The 16925-nt window shown below is 41.7% G+C and overlaps 1 non-coding gene and 1 pseudogene across 1 annotated transcript; both read left to right on the forward strand.

Annotated features, from left to right (window-relative positions):
- The first annotated feature begins 547 nt into the window (after positions 1-547).
- Positions 548-677, forward strand: LOC123140488 (uncharacterized; annotated as a pseudogene).
- A 10726-nt stretch (positions 678-11403) lies between these two features.
- TRNAG-GCC (transfer RNA glycine (anticodon GCC)) lies at positions 11404-11474 on the forward strand. The gene has a single exon. It is a non-coding gene; the product is annotated as a tRNA-Gly (tRNA).
- Positions 11475-16925: the final 5451 nt, after the last annotated feature.

A 16925-nucleotide genomic window follows, 5' to 3' on the forward strand; every position in this document is an offset into this window, starting at 1 on the left:
GGGTTTCATTTTGAAACCATGTTCAGTCTGGCAGTTTTTGCATGCCCAACGCTTCGGCTTGCCGGCCCGGGTGCCTAGGATCGTCGTGCTCCATGTAGGTTGCAGCAACTAGTTTTCCTGCTGTAGTACTTTTGAACAGCTGGATGTGAATGGAACAAAAGTACTTCAACAGACTAGTCTATGTTCTGTCTGTCATGTTTCAGAGATATACAACACGCCCGTTTTTCTCTCAGTTTTGTTCTTTCATTTTTTTACTCTTCTCTCTAACCTGGCAGTGTGTCTGCTACTTTTGTAATGGCCGACCGCAATTTCATTTGGCATAAAAGCTAAAGAAAACAAAAAACTATCAAAATCTCCACAGCTAAACGTTCCTCTGATGGGCCGGGCTTTGCTCATTCTCATGCCCAGCTACATGGGCCGGGGACCCTTCTTCCATGCTCTCTGCCCGAGGAAGTGCAGCACTGCATGCCTGCTCCCTAATTAGTCCCACCTCGCTAGTGTAGGCCAAGCTGGACCAGTTTATAAGGCGAGATGCTGTTGATGTAGCACGACCTTACTTGAACAGGATCTGTTCTATAGGCTCGTACTGCTGCATCCTTTACCAATAAGGAGGCAAACACTTGATCCTGGATGGGCTTCTGTCTCTACAGGGTGGCCTAGAGGTTGTCTGACAGACTACAAATCCTTTTTTTTCTTTTTTTATTTTCTGCAATTTGCAATTCCTTTCTTTACTTTCTTAACTAAAACATGTGAAGATCATATGCATTTCTCCTTTTGAATTACTTTAACCACATAATCTCTATCTTTGACCCCACACACCTGAAAGCATGTATGATAGTACGATTCAGTTCACAATACAGTGGTGGCATTGAAGATAAAGCCAAAGAAGATGCACCCAATTTCAATATATAGGACCTGAAGTGCATATTTCTCCACACACAAATTATTTTACATATAGATATGTGTTACATGAAGCTGGTAACCCAAATGCTCATCTTTCAACACTTTCCTGCATCTGTAAAGTAACCCCAAAACTCTGAATTTTGGTCACTCGTTTTCTGGTAACCCAAATGATCACCATAAAGGCAACACTGAATGATGGTCTCCATTAGGAAATTGTGTGTTCATGTCCCAGATTATTGCCAGAGCAAGAGTAGTAGAACTTTGCAAACTGACTGAAAAAAAGGCCATTCCTTGCTCCTACTGTCTGAAGTTGTTCGAGTGCAACATGGCTCCTCCATATCAGTTATTAAACAAGGAAAACAAAAGATGGGAACTCTGCACTGCACCTTTGAGAAAAATGTAGGTGGCATGTTAAGGAAGGAAAATGTGTACAGAGAGTTCCTAGTAGTGTGGCAATTTTTTTTATGGCAATCCAGCTATGGATTCAGTGCAAGACTTCCTTTTTGCTTGTGGAAGACTAAGTTCCAGGAGACGAGTGAGTGTTGCTCCTATCCTGGTAAATCAGGTGCTCAAGGTGACAGGAGTGTTGCTCTCTAAGCAAAGAAGGCTCATTGCTTGCTTGCTTAAGACTTTGAAACAACATACTCCATCCGATTCATATTACTTGTCGTAGCGTTACTACAGTTTAGTACTGAAGTTGTACTAAATTTGCGACAAATAATATGGATCGGAGGGAGTACGAAAAATCATATCCAAGATTAATACCAAGGCATAACTAGAAGTGCACGCTTTCAATATTCAAGGTTGGTTGGGCCACGTTTTCTGTACTGCACATAGCTTGCTTCTCCTGCCATTCTTTGATTGCACCCCCTTGGTTGGGATTCTGAGTTCCAAGAGATGAATCTTGTTCATAAGGCTGGTTCCACATGTTCAATTATTCTTAAGGCTGGTTCAGGTAGGGAAATTAACATATGTATTAATCCTTGCTGCTTGCTCTGTTTTTGGTACTGCCTCTGCTCATCTTGTTGAAACCATGTTGCAAAGTGGGTTTCAGTTTGAAACCATGTTCCGGCTGACAGTTTTTTGCATGCCTGGTGCTTCGGCTTGCCGGCCCGAGCACCTAGGATCGCTCATCGCTAAGCGTCGCAAAATGGAAGTTGCAGCAAGTAGTTTTCCCGCTGTAGTACTTTTGAACAGCTGAGTCAGCAAATCTGCAAAGGATGTAGTAAATGCAACAAAAATACTTCAACAAACAAGTGTATATGTTTTGTCTGTCAAGTTCCGGTGTTGCCTTTTTTCTTCTTCTCTCTAAGTAAGCTTGTACGTGTAACGCACGTCAACACTAACACACATTATATTATTATAAACATCTGTAGTTCTAAAATAATGTAGTATGTGCTATTCGTGCAAATGAATGAATGAAAACGTGATCTGTATAATGTGCAAGGATTGCATCTAAGATGGTAAGTACAATATTTTGCAAAATATTCCTAGAGTAACAAGTTAATTATTTCAAGTGCATGATTTCACCATTTACACAAAACAAAGGGATGATTTGGATAGTTTACACAATATGTACCAAAAAACATTCCGACAACAACGTGTGGGGATTCATCTAGTTTAACTAAAATCAACAACCATTTCTTTTAGTCAGAAAGGTGCTTCGTCTCTGCACTTGAAAACCTTCATAGCATATGAGATTTAGATAGATACACAAAATGTGTTTGCTCATGTCCTTGCATGTTGGAAACAAGCATCGACAACATTTACACTCTTGTAGAGGAAATAGTGTTTGGGCAATCAACAACCAGTCACATGATCTCCTCTACATTGGATCCAAAAAGAAAAGGAAGATTGAATGTAGGTGGCATGTTAAGGAAGGAAAATGTGTACAGAGAGTTCCTAGTAGTGTGGCAATTTTTTTTATGGCAATCCAGCTATGGATTCAGTGCAAGACTTCCTTTTTGCTTGTGGAAGACTAAGTTCCAGGAGACGAGTGAGTGTTGCTCCTATCCTGGTAAATCAGGTGCTCAAGGTGACAGGAGTGTTGCTCTCTAAGCAAAGAAGGCTCATTGCTTGCTTGCTTAAGACTTTGAAACAACATACTCCATCCGATTCATATTACTTGTCGTAGCGTTACTACAGTTTAGTACTGAAGTTGTACTAAATTTGCGACAAATAATATGGATCGGAGGGAGTACGAAAAATCATATCCAAGATTAATACCAAGGCATAACTAGAAGTGCACGCTTTCAATATTCAAGGTTGGTTGGGCCACGTTTTCTGAACTGCACATAGCTTGCTTCTCCTGCCATTCTTTGATTGCACCCCCTTGGTTGGGATTCTGAGTTCCAAGAGATGAATCTTGTTCATAAGGCTGGTTCCACATGTTCAATTATTCTTAAGGCTGGTTCAGGTAGGGAAATTAACATATGTATTAATCCTTGCTGCTTGCTCTGTTTTTGGTACTGCCTCTGCTCATCTTGTTGAAACCATGTTGCAAAGTGGGTTTCAGTTTGAAACCATGTTCCGGCTGACAGTTTTTTGCATGCCTGGTGCTTCGGCTTGCCGGCCCGAGCACCTAGGATCGCTCATTGCTAAGCGTCGCAAAATGGAAGTTGCAGCAAGTAGTTTTCCCGCTGTAGTACTTTTGAACAGCTGAGTCAGCAAATCTGCAAAGGATGTAGTAAATGCAACAAAAATACTTCAACAAACAAGTGTATATGTTCTGTCTGTCAAGTTCCGGTGTTGCCTTTTTTCTTCTTCTCTCTAAGTAAGCTTGTACGTGCAACACACGTCAACACTAACACACATTATATTATTATAAACATCTGTAGTTCTAAAATAATGTAGTATGTGCTATTCGTGCAAATGAATGAATGAAAACGTGATCTGTATAATGTGCAAGGATTGCATCTAAGATGGTAAGTACAATATTTTGCAAAATATTCCTAGAGTAACAAGTTAATTATTTCAAGTGCATGATTTCACCATTTACACAAAACGAAGTGATGATTTGGATAGTTTACACAATATGTACCAAAAAACATTCCCACAACAACGTGTGGGGATTCATCTAGTTTAACTAAAATCAACAACCATTTCTTTTAGTCAGAAAGGTGCTTCGTCTCTGCACTTGAAAACCTTCATAGCATATGAGATTTAGATAGATACACAAAATGTGTTTGCTCATGTCCTTGCATGTTGGAAACAAGCATCGACAACATTTACACTCTTGTAGAGGAAATAGTGTTTGGGCAATCAACAACCAGTCACATGATCTCCTCTACTTTGGATCCAAAAAGAAAAGGAAGATTGAATGGAACTGAAAATCAGGTAGACATGCTTTCAATTTGTTGGCTAGAATTTGACAAATGCACTTGTGGACTACTCTATCAATTATCTCTCATCTTCTCAAGATTAAGCACTTTAGCTGAGGCGAAGAAACGAAGCAAGACGATGCCATTTTTTAGCTTGCTCTTGGTTGTCACCAATGAACCTACAACATCCATCACACCCATTATAAAGATGATACACACAAACACATGCATAAGTATTAGTGTGAAACCTGACCAACTTTGAAAGCATGATCCTCCGTCCCCACTTTATACTGATTCTCACCTTTTCCCCCATTCTTTTAATACACAGTGAGACAAAACTTACATGTGTCTGAGAAAATAACACTTTGAAATGTGACCATCCACATTGTCATCTTTGCTTAGAACTTAAGGTCCTTTGAGTATCAGGTCCAGCTTGCCACAGAAAAAGCTATCTTAAAAATCTCCAAAAGTTGTCCAAAAGAAAAAGGAATGATCTCACAAAACAAATGAAGCATTTGTGTTAATTTTTTAGAAGGATACATGCATCTATATGCATCTTATCGATGCCAATTTCAAAATTTGATTTACAGAAGTATCTTTCATGTGTACAAAACGCTGAAGAATTTGAACATGAACAGCCTGATTTAGTACAGTAAGAAAAGCGAGCACTAATAATTCACAAAAGTATACTTTCCCTATACACACTCTGTTGCGGGTTAATAAAAAAGGAATATACTCAGCTGTGGGATCGATCTTCAAATTACCTTCAATTGGTTACAACCTAAAGAAGCTAGAACAACTAATCTAGTACTGTATTGCGTAAAAAATTTAACCATCACCAAGCTAGAACAACCCATCTAGCTTAAGAAACCTACACAACTCACAATTTCATACGCTCATAGTCATCATCCATAGCTGGTAATTCTTCCTTTGCATACCTGCATTACCACTGAAGTAAACTGTAGCTAATAGTTAGAAAGTTAGACCAAATTAGGAATCACCATTACAAAGTATAACCGATTATTGGCACTGCAACATTCTTCAGGCAGAACCTAAAGAAGCACCACCATAGAAATCTCTAATAGCAAGGAATATTTCCATTCTTGGTCAGTGAATCACATACGGATGGCATTAAACCAATTGAAAACTGTAAATAGGTATACCTAAAGCATTCTTTTATTTGCCAGCTCCAATGCTTCCTCAAAGCGCCCGCTGACTGCTGTCCGTCAAATATCAAATGATTGGTCTGCTGCCTGTTGGAGTAGCAATTTCTGCAAAATCGACAGCACCAGATGCAAACATTTCATTGGCCTTTAAATCCAAATTGAAAAAATAAATAGTGAATCAATCCAGCCAAGCAAGGTAGGACAAGCCAAGACGTACAAGGTTCACGGCAAGCTGTGCGCCCGGAATCCATCCAGCTGCCTGAGTGCTTGCTTATGTAGCCGTCCAGAAGGTTTAGACCAATGCCTATGCGGTAAAATTAATCAGTAGCTTGCTTAGCATGCAGTTGTACGTACGTGTGCTGTTCTCGGGAAGATCCAAGCCAAGTGCCTCAAATCCAACATACCCAGGCATATGGAGGGCATGAACTGTCATGGAGGCGCAATCCAACATACCCACGAATTTAGGATTTGTAATGGAGGCGCAATGCATCGAGTCTGCGACAACATACCAAATTTTCCTCTCCTCTAATCCGGCGGCTTGCGAGGTCTCGTTCTGGGTAGGGATAGGGAAGATGAGAAGACGGGAGATGATAAGAGGGGATGGGAGGTGCTGCCGGCGCATTCATTGGTTCTGCGACGGCTTCGGTGGCGGAGGAGGATCAGGCGACAACGTGGGTCGCGGCCTTGCAGTTAGCGAGCGAGGGGATCCGCTTGAGATCACTTTCCTTCTTTTTTCCTGCCCTCTGCGTGATTGTAGGGATTGCATAGGTGCGGGGCGGAGATTCCCATCCCTCTGCAGTGAAGCATGTTCAGCCAACGTAAAATACTAAATGCACACCGGAGAATAGATTAGATTAAGGCTGGCTATTAGATTAAATTTAGTGGGTCTAATCGTACGGTGACAATTAAGCTGTGTACATCTGCCGTGTGGCTTTAAGAAAGAATTAGTTTGATTTTTTATTAGTAGTAGAGAATCTTTTTCTTTTTTGAGAATTTCTTCTCTCTAATCTGGTAGAATATCTGCTACATTTGCAATGTGCGATTGTAATCTAATTAGCTACTTTTGTTGTTAAATGAGCATTGTTAAAAATTGTACAGTATGCATTAAAAGCACAGGCTGCAGCATTTGGCAGACATTAAACTGGTTGGAAATCTCCACGGCTGATGCAACGAAAATGAAAAAACAAAAAACAACGATTTTTTTTTGTGGCGGATCAAAAAAACAATGAAATAGGAGCGCGAGACCACACATTCCTGCTTCGTCACATGGGCTGCGCTCTGTTACATCGGCCATGACCCGCGTCTCCTTCCAGGCTGTCGGCCCAGCCTCTCGCTGAGGACTGAGGCTGCGCTGCGCTGCATGCCTTCTCTACTTAATTAGTCCCACCTCGCTAGTTTAGGCGACGCTAAACCAGTTTATAAGGCGGGGAGCTGCTGGTTGTAGCACGACCTTACTTGAACAGGACCTTTTTGTTTTTTGCAACTCCTTTCATCTTGTGGCAACCGATTCTCTTGGAAGCCATGCATCCTCTCTTTTGAATGAACTTGTGTAACCAACAAACCTCCCTCCTTAATCACACATCTGGAACTATGCATATGATTCAGCTGACAGTATAGTATTAGTAGTGGCAGTAAAATAAGATGCACACAATTTATTTTTAGCTGCACTAGTACTAGTCACTGCAAAAATATCCGAAGGTAACAGAAGCCAACTGACCACATGCATGATCCATACATTCATCTACACCTGTTCCAGGAGCTCGATCGCTGATAGATATTTGCTTCACGGCTCAAGCTTTTATACAACACCTACCGGTCCATGGATCACATGCTTGGCTTGGTTTGTCGACTTGTCGTCGAGACCGATTTGGAGCCTTCATCCGGCACGACGTGTCACACTGCATCCACGTGTGCAAAGTAATCAAGATTCAGCTTACAATTTTCTTACTACAAGTCCAGTGCATGATCGTCTGAACTTTGCCACTGCTGAGAGTGAGAGTAGCAATGAGGTGTTGGACGTGGAGTTTGTGAGCGCGAGCGTACAGGCGCTCGTTATCTGAGCGGTTGGGCAGGGCTTTGTGATTCGTTGCATTGAATGAGTGCGGCAGTTTCGGAGAAGAGGAATAGTAGGGAAAAGGAGATATACGTACGCCCCCACACCTGTGCGGTGGGCCATGTTAGTGACGCTGGCGGAACGCCGTTGACGGGATTCATCGGAGCCGTGGCTCGGCTCGTCAATTCTGTCCTGATCCGTGGTTCAGAATCATCACTTTCCGGTTAACTGTGACAGTAGTCGAGTAAATGAAAGGATGGGTAGCTGGGAGCAGTTGTCTCGTACCTCCATTGGCGAGAGCGGCGACTTCAGCAGGGAACGCTCTGTAAGAAGGAGACCGAAGGGGTCGGTGAAGATGGAGATTTTGATGCAGCCGATGAAGAGGTATGTATAAGAACTGCATGTAAGTACTTTCAGATAAATTGCAGCAGGGATTGCTGAAGATCTGTACTGATCTGGTTTAAAGACCTTCCTGCAAGAGCCGCTACACTTACCCGTTGCAGCACCGCATGCGGAGGAGCTACGGCGCGTAAGAGCAGAGTGCGGACAGCCATATCTGTGCCGTAGGGGGGAGGTTCGAATTGGGGAATCACCTTAAGCTTCGGAGCAGTCCATAGAGCAGATCGACACAAAAGCTCCTGGATGGACTAGAGGTATGGATTTGTTGGTCTTTACAAGCGCGAGAAGTAATTTCTGAACTTTGTATTCAAAAGGTTCAGGCATGTGTTGTTGTCACAAGGTTGAAACGTGCCTTAGTTCAGACTTCAGATAAAAATTAACAAAATGGATGGTGGTGTGTGGGCATCCAGTTTTTGTGCAAGATGGTTAACGTTTGAATTTGTTAGAATGGTTTGGAAATAAGACTTGGTTTGCTCTGTCTTGGAAATGCAAGACTATCTTACCGAACAGAAAATGTATTAGATACAAAAAGGACCGAGGAAAAACGATGCTGCGACTATCTGATAGGGTTGGGATTTAGGGGATACTTGTAAAACAGTACAGTTCGTTTGCATTATGGAAACTTGTTGTAAGTTTGTGTGAAATGAATGTGTGGTAATGAAATTGTTATTTGTGGGCAGAGTGAGGATTGGTGCTACATTGCCAGCCAGGGCGCCGTGTCCTACTCGGGTTTTTGCATTTGAGAAAGAAATTCGTGGCTTTGCTGAAAATTCAGGAGACAATGTGATTGTGTCAAAACCGAGGACAAGCCTCGATGTTTTAGTTGAAGCCTACATTTTTTACAAACTGTACTCATGGGACAAAGGATTTGGCATTTGGTAAGGCAAACACGGGGTTGAATGTGTGCGTGCAAGAGATAGTTTGTGGATGTGCGGTATGTACGATTCATCCCTGTATTTTGTGAGTAGAATAGTTGCTGATATGGTTGGTGATTACTAACTGATTTTGCATTGTGTGAAAGGCCACCAGGGGAAGTCAATTGTAGAAGACACTAGGTCTTGCCGGTGTGAGTGTCGTGCTCCCATAAGGCTCCTGTGTTTGAAGGACAACGATTGGTATATAGCAGAGCACCGTGAGCAGAACAACCATTCATTATATCATATTTAGGCAGACAATACACTGGCCTTCCCACAATCATTATGTTTACAACCATGATTTGGTAAAGCAGCTTCGGCAGAACAGCCATGATTTGATAAAGCAGCTTCGGCAAAGGATCCACACTTTACATACCATGTTCAGGCTGACAAAGAAGGAAGGATCAACACTTTGATGTGGGCTAACGGGAACAAGCGATTGCAATATACTTTCTTTGGTGATGTTATCACTATTTGATACAACGTACAGAACCATCTTGTACGACATGCCCTTTGGTCTCTTCATAGCAAGTGAACAATCATTTCCACACATCATACTGGTCGATGTGTTGGTTTGTGAGGAGAAGGTGCAGAGCTTCGAGTGGCTTTTTACCAAATTCATTAGAGTGATGGTGGGACTGCACCCAAATGAATACTGTCAGGTGAATTGCTACTACTACTAAAAACACTGCAGTTACATTAACACAACTTGTTTGTGCTGTGATAGAGATTAATTTTCAGTTCAAGAGGACAAGATTTTTGCACCATTTGCCGTTGGCAGGGATACAAGAGAGCTACATGCCCAGATCGTGGTGATTTTCCGAAGCAAGCTCGGAAACCAGCAAGGTGCAAGAATTGTGGTGTACAAGGACACCGGCGAAGCAATTGCAAGAAGGCGACGGCGCTAAGACGATGTATGAACTGAAAATATATGGCTGAAGTGTATTAAGTTAGCCTAAATGCTGCATTGTAGGATCGTTTTCATATATGTTCTGTTGATTTATTTGACTTTGGTCTGTAAAACTGTGAGACAAAAATGGTTTCAATCGTGATGAGTGCAACCTATATTATTTCTAGAAATGCTGTCTGAACTGAATGATGTGTTTTAAATGCTGTTAATTCGTGGAAACGATCAGATGGTCTAATGTGTACTTGCATATTTTCCTCCGTGCCTGTTAATATGATCATCTAGATGTGGTCATGGGAGTGCATGCGAGCAGTTTACTTTTGCTTCGGAAATGCTCTAGCAAGTTAACGGAAGTATGAATAAATGACACCCTTAAGACAGATGGTCTAATGCTCTACCAGTTTTTGAACTGTATGAACAGGAGAACTGGCGAGACTGTATACATATCTACGTATGTATATAGTACGAGGACTGACTACAATCTCCTACAGGGTTGCCGTCTTGCCGATCTAGTTTTGCACTGTAGCGCTGAGCAGCCGTGGATTTGGGTGGACTTGTATTTAGCAGGAGATGAAGAAGACTGGCCTTGAAGGGGAATATTGTTTTTTCTTTTAGGATCCGAAGGGGAAGATTGGTAGGTCCAACTGGTGGCCACCACCATAAATGGGCTACCGTGACAGCGTTTGTCCAGAATCTAAGAGATGGCTGCCCATATCGTCGGGTTCCATCTGAGCCAGTCCAGGCGTCGCTAACGGCAACACTTCTGCAGCTCGTCAGATGTGGGCAACAGGCCCAGAGTAAAGAAATAATACACACAGTATACCTGGGCCTATACCAGTTCGGACGACCATCTGGAAGCGAGGTAACGGCAAAGATAACGAGCGTACATGTGCTCGAGCTCACAACAACACTTTCGTGAGGTGTTTCACTACTGAGCTGGGAGAGAAAATAGACGAAGGTAGCGTGGAACTAGTGGCTGAACAAGTATGTTCAGGAAGGAAAATAGGTGCAGAGACTGATTTCTGCAGAACTAATCTTCGTACATAGGACCTGAATACCTATTTCTTCACACACAAATGATATGACATATACATCACTAGTGTTACATCAAGTTGGTAAGCCAAATGCTCTATGGAAGACTAGGTTGAGCTCACCTTTCAACACTTCCCTACAGCTGCAGATTAACCCTTTGAAGCATTATTGATTGCTTGCTTAAGAGTTTGAATCCTTATCCACAAAATCATATCCCAGATTAATGCGCCAGAGCAGTGTTAGGAGTACTTAGCAAACTGCCAGCTGAAACAGAGGTGGTCCCTTGCTTCTACTGTCTTAAGACCACACAGGACACATGAGTTCTTTCCTATGCCACATGGCGCTTGTATTCAGTCTGTCTGTTAACTAAAACGAGTAGTAGCCAGATAAATAAATTTGACGGGAACACTGAATCTTTGATTTTGAGAAGGAACTCTGCACCATTGACTTTGAGAAAACACTAGGTGGCTTGCCTACTGAAGTAGTAGAATGTTGAGGAAGGAAAATGTGTGTTAAGAGTCCCAGTAGAGTAGTGTTACATGAATGGCACATGGTCCTTATTTTTGGCGCCACGAGACTTGCATCCCTTGCTCTTCTGCGGAGCTGCACGGTACTGTATCGCTGTATGACTGTTTCGAGCTTATAATCAAAGAGGCAGTCCCACTGATTGCGATTAGTAGAGGTCTCTCGAGTGACAGCTCATCAAATGGCACCAGTGGTCTAGTGGTAGAATAGTACCCTGCCACGGTACAGACCCGGGTTCGATTCCCGGCTGGTGCATCATTTTTTTTGTTTTATGGTATCTTAGTTTTGTTTTAACTAGCAACAAAAAAAGGATGCTGATTATTAAAGAAACTAAATCTTGTTCTAGCCAAAAACACCCAAAAGTTTATATATGGTGGCAGTAAGACCAAAGAAGATGCACCCCGTTTAATTTTCTCCGCAGTAGCACAAGTCACCGCGACATAACAAAATATAACAGAACACAGGCCAACTGACCACATGCATGATCCATCCATACATACATATATCTATTCATCTGGACCAGGCACAGGAGTTAAACCGCTCAAATTTTTTGCTACACGCAGTTCACGGCCCAAACTTTTACACAAAACACCCACCGATCCATACATGGATGGATCATATGCTTGGCTTGGTTCTCGTTGAGGCGGATTGGTCGCCTTCATCCGACACAACGTGTCGCACTGCATCCATACTCACGAACCAAATCACATATTCAGTTAGTGTTCAAGCGCCACCACAAGTCCAGTGCATGGATCATCTGAAATTTTCCACTACCGAGATGTTTCACTACTGAACTGGGAGAGAAAATTCACCCAGATAGCGATTAACCATTGGCCGACCAAATTTGTAGAGACTGACTTCTGCAGTACCTTAATTCAGCCTACCACACCCTTACAAAATGGTACCACAAGGTGGGAAGTGAGAATTTTCCCTGTATCTACTGAACTAGCTCAAACAGCAATGCATTTCCACTTGGGAAATGCAATATTTTTAACTATAATCCAAATTCCTTTCTGCTATTGATTGTTTTGCAGGTTAAGGATCAAGAAGAGAAGATGAAGAACATCAAGAAGATGAACTAGTAGAGGTTTAGCTAGGCTTTAGCTTTAGGTTTTTTATTTATTTTATATTTTTATTCTTTAATGTATTGTACCTCCTGGATACTTTGTAATTGTTGAAGTTATTAATAAAGTTTCTTATTTCTTATTTAGATGCATTTCCATTTCCTATATAACGTGCATCCTTGTTATATATTTTGCTATTAGGGCATATAGCTATTTAAATTTGCAGGGCAGAAACAAGAACATCAAGAAAAAAATTGACCAGGCGACGACACGTGGCCCGTCTATGCCGACGGCAGAGCCTTCGGCATAGGGTTTCCATGTGGCGCTCGCAGATGCTGGCATGTGTTCAGACGGCGACAGACGGACGATGTCGTCTGTTTTCTTTGCGGATAGTGAAGCTATGCCGACGGCCGTACGGAAAGCCGTTAGCATAGGCCTCTATGTCGATGGTCTGAAAAGAAAAGCCGACGTGATCTACGCTGATGGCCATATGTCACCGGCTGCCGCCGGCATAGCCATATGCCGATGGGATTCGGTTCTATGCCGAGGCCATCGGCAAAGGAGGTCATTATGGTAGTTTTGCTAATCTAGGAGAGGGGTTACATGGTTTGAACATATGGCTGTCATCACGGCGTCGAGAGGAGCAAAGTGGCATCCGGTTGGTGCAATCACGTCATTCAGGAGACGCTGCCTCATTCCAGTTCGACTTGCCCGCAAATCCTGGTGCTCCTCCTCATCTGCCTCTCCTACTCTGGCGTGGAGAAGTGTGATACCAAGACAGTCTGAGGATGCAGTGTCGTGCGAGCAGAGGAGAGATGCGCATCCATGGGTTCAGTGGTCGGGGCAACGAAGGTACACGAGAAGGTTACGTCGTTGTTGTTCTCGCTGGCATGTAGGACGAGAGAGGGATGAGCGGCAGCATAGGGGAGGTGAGGTGTCTCATCTTCTGTCCCTCTTGTCGAGCTTTGACTCTTTGATACCGAGGCTGGTTGCCCGACTGCTCACAGTTGCTAGGGGTTTGGGGAGTTATGGAGTCGTATTGAATAAGGAGGCCGCAATATCTATGGTGGTTAGCGACCTCTGGAAGAAGCAGCCCTCCACAAAGGAGGGTACAACGATGAGGAGGCGAAGGTGCGAGTGGGAGAAATCTAGGGGAGGGGTCAACGTGAGCAGTGAGGCCTGCATCGTTACGCTAGCAAGAGCGGCCCATTTATAGTATTCTCGGCCCAATTTTTCGAAAAAATGCCCAACTCGACCTCGAAAATTTTCCTGGTGGGCTGGCCCATTCTCGCTTCTCGAGCAGAAAATAGAAGGGGAAAATTTTCCTGGTGGGCTGGCCCATTTTTGCTTCTCGAGCAGAAAATAGAAGGGGGAAAAGAGGGGGGAGCACCAGGGTTCGATCCCTTGTCGCCGCGATGGTGTGTGGCGCTACTAGTTTGTTTTTCATTTTTCCTTTTTCTTTGGTTTTTTGTTTCTTTTTCGGGTTTTCTTTTGTTTCTATTTGTTTTCAATCTACATTCTTCAAATACTTGCTCGACATTTTTTAAATATTTGTTCAACATTCTTCAAGTACATGATCAACATTTTTTTCTCAAATACTTTGTTCAACATATTTTCAAATACTTGTTCTACATTTCTCAAATATTTGTTCAACATTTTTAAAATAATTGTTCAACATTTTTTATATACGTGATCAACATTTTTTCAAATACTTTGTTCAACATCTTTTCAAATACATGTTCTACATTTTTCAAATACTTGATCAAAAATTTTTAATTACTCGTTCAACATTTTTAAATATTTGTTCAGCAGTTCTCTTCTCCATTTTTTGTTTTTATCCTTTTTCTTACATTTGTTTTCGTTTTTCACTCTATATTTCTGTATACATCAAAAACATTGTTTTAATAAATGATCAACATTTTTTGTATACATGTTCAACATTGTCCGAACGCTTAATCAACATTTTTTAAATACTTATTCAACATTATAATAATTATTCAACATTTTACAAATACATGGTCTACATTTTTCTAAATACTCATTCAACATTTTTTTCATTTTCATTCAACATTTTCAAGTGTTTGTCCAACATTTTAATACTTATTCAACATTTTGATATACCTGTTCAACATTTTCAAATACTCGGTTAACAATTTTTAATAATTATTCAACATTTGTCAAATACTTGTTCAACATTCTAATACTCATCCATACTTATTCAACATTTTTAATACTTATTCAACATTTGCCCATATACTTGTTCAACATTTTTAATACTTATTCAACATTTTCAAATACTTGTTCAACAGTTTTAAAATACTTGTCATCATTTTTAATACTTTTTTAATATTGTTGCAATACTCGTTCAACAATTTTTAATACTTATTTCAATATTTTTCTGCATTTCTTAACTGATATTATTTTGGCAAAAGCATGGAAAAAACGAGTAAAAAGAAAAAACACAGAAAAGGCATGTTTAATTAGACGAGTAAAAAATGAAGAAAAAGAAAGCAAAAACAGGAAAGAAAGTAAACATGGTAAAGCCCGGCTAATATAGCTTCTAGTAGGCCGCGCTCTCCATATTGTACAACAACTAGACTCTGTCGCTGTGGCTACCACTGTTGGGAAGTAACTAGTCGATACCAGGATCGAACCCGAGCGACACCAGTAAAACCCGAGCTAGTGGGCCGACCCGATTTGTACCGCTGGACGCGAAAATCCCCCCTCATCTAGTGTAATGCGAGGAATAGGGGCGCCACTGAGTAGTAGCATCCCTGTAACGGTTGGCCAACCTAGTTAACGCGAGGGGACAGGAAATCGGTTCAAGCGACGTTTCGGCCCATCAAAGATTATCTTGAGCTTGGAGAGGTAGATCGGACGGTAAAAGGTGTCAAATCACTACGAGAGGGCGTAGGTGGTTGAGTTATACCCTCTCTTAATAGCTATACATCTAGATACATCCCCTTCTATTCATTTTGATGACAAGTATTTCCGGACGGAGGGAGTATATCACACATTGTATCCAAATGTCAAGGGACACGAATAAGTGTGTAAAACTTGACACAAGTTTTTTTTAAATTCGGCCCTCCGGTCCAAATTAATTCATGTAGATCCCCTGAATCTAGACTGATTTAGGCAATATTTGAACTAAATCTGCATCAATTAATTTGGAATGGGAGGAAAAAAATTATGGTCAATTGTTTTAAATATCCCCAATGCCAAGATAGGAAGTCAATATTGAAATTTATTAATTATTAGACTAGAAAACATATCTACCACCATTACTGCTCTTGATTGTGTATGCATACATGGATTACAATCGTAATGGATATCAATCTTATGGACGACTATAGTACAAGATATTAAGCTGCTGAATTAATGAGTGATCTTTTCGTATGAAGGATTTGGCGTCAGGTATATATTTCCTAACAGATATCAAATATACTAATTTGTATTGTAAATAAGTACTTCTCTGTTCCAAACTAATTGACGCAGATTTGTTTGGATACGTTTGTATCTATACATTTAAATGCATCTAGATACATGTGTATCTACATAAATGTGCGTCAATTAAGAACCGAGGGGATATTAGTTAATGGCTGATGAAATTTAACGATAGAAAGTTCATCCCAAGCACTATCTCTCCTCCTAATGGAGCAGTTGGTGAATAGTCTTCATGGTTTATTTTCGTTGGGTTTTTTTCGTCTCTTCTCCCACCACCCCCTCCCATCCTGGTCCATCGGTTTATTTTTCGCTCCACTCTTTATTACAACCAGGACTTTCCTAACGTATAACAAATCACGGATCTAACTTCCTTATATTATTCATATCAATCGATTCCTTTTATTGGTTCAATTTGTCTTAGGAAACAAATAACAAATTTGTAAGAAACAAATAATAGATTTGAATCTAACTTTCCTAACTTATCTAAATCAATCGATTTCTCTCATTAGTGAAATTTGTTTTAGGAAACAAATAACAGACACGTCACAAACTTTCCTCCCAATAAATAGTTTCTTAACATTTGCAAACTTTCCTAATCAGACACGTCACCAACGGGCATGTACTGATATCATGTTACCAAACAATAAAACCCATTTGCATAGAAATCAGTTCAAAATTCTAACTTTCCTAAATTTTTACCTTTCCTTGATAACATCCAATATTTTCTATGTTTTCCACCTATTGAAGGAAATCACCCCTCCATCGATATTAGCATTTTTTTGGAATGAGATCTCTGGGTTATGATTCTTTTGCGATTCTTTCCAATTGTGACCTCTCTTCCGCTCCGGCTCCTTCTCGCATAATCACCTCCACCACAGCCAGCTGACGCCACCCTAGACCTCTTGCCTCTCCACACCTTCTCCGCCACCTCCTCCTCGTACTCCATTGACAATCCCTCCGCCATGTTTGTCCACAGCGGTGTCAAGGGCATGGCGCAATAGCGTGCCAGTGGTAGAGCAGCGCATAGCAGCAGGAAGAAGCACGCAGCAGGCGACGCGAGCGGCCGACGGTGGAGGGCAGAGATGCGACCGACGTGGCTAAGGGGGCGGCCGACAGAAGATGGCCGCGACAGGAGGCGGTGCGAGGCAGGGGCGCGATAGCGGGGCGAGCGAAGGGATAGGCGGCAGCAGACGGGGCG

This window comes from Triticum aestivum, chromosome 6B, assembly GCF_018294505.1.
Source record: "Triticum aestivum cultivar Chinese Spring chromosome 6B, IWGSC CS RefSeq v2.1, whole genome shotgun sequence".
NCBI lineage: Eukaryota > Viridiplantae > Streptophyta > Magnoliopsida > Poales > Poaceae > Triticum > Triticum aestivum.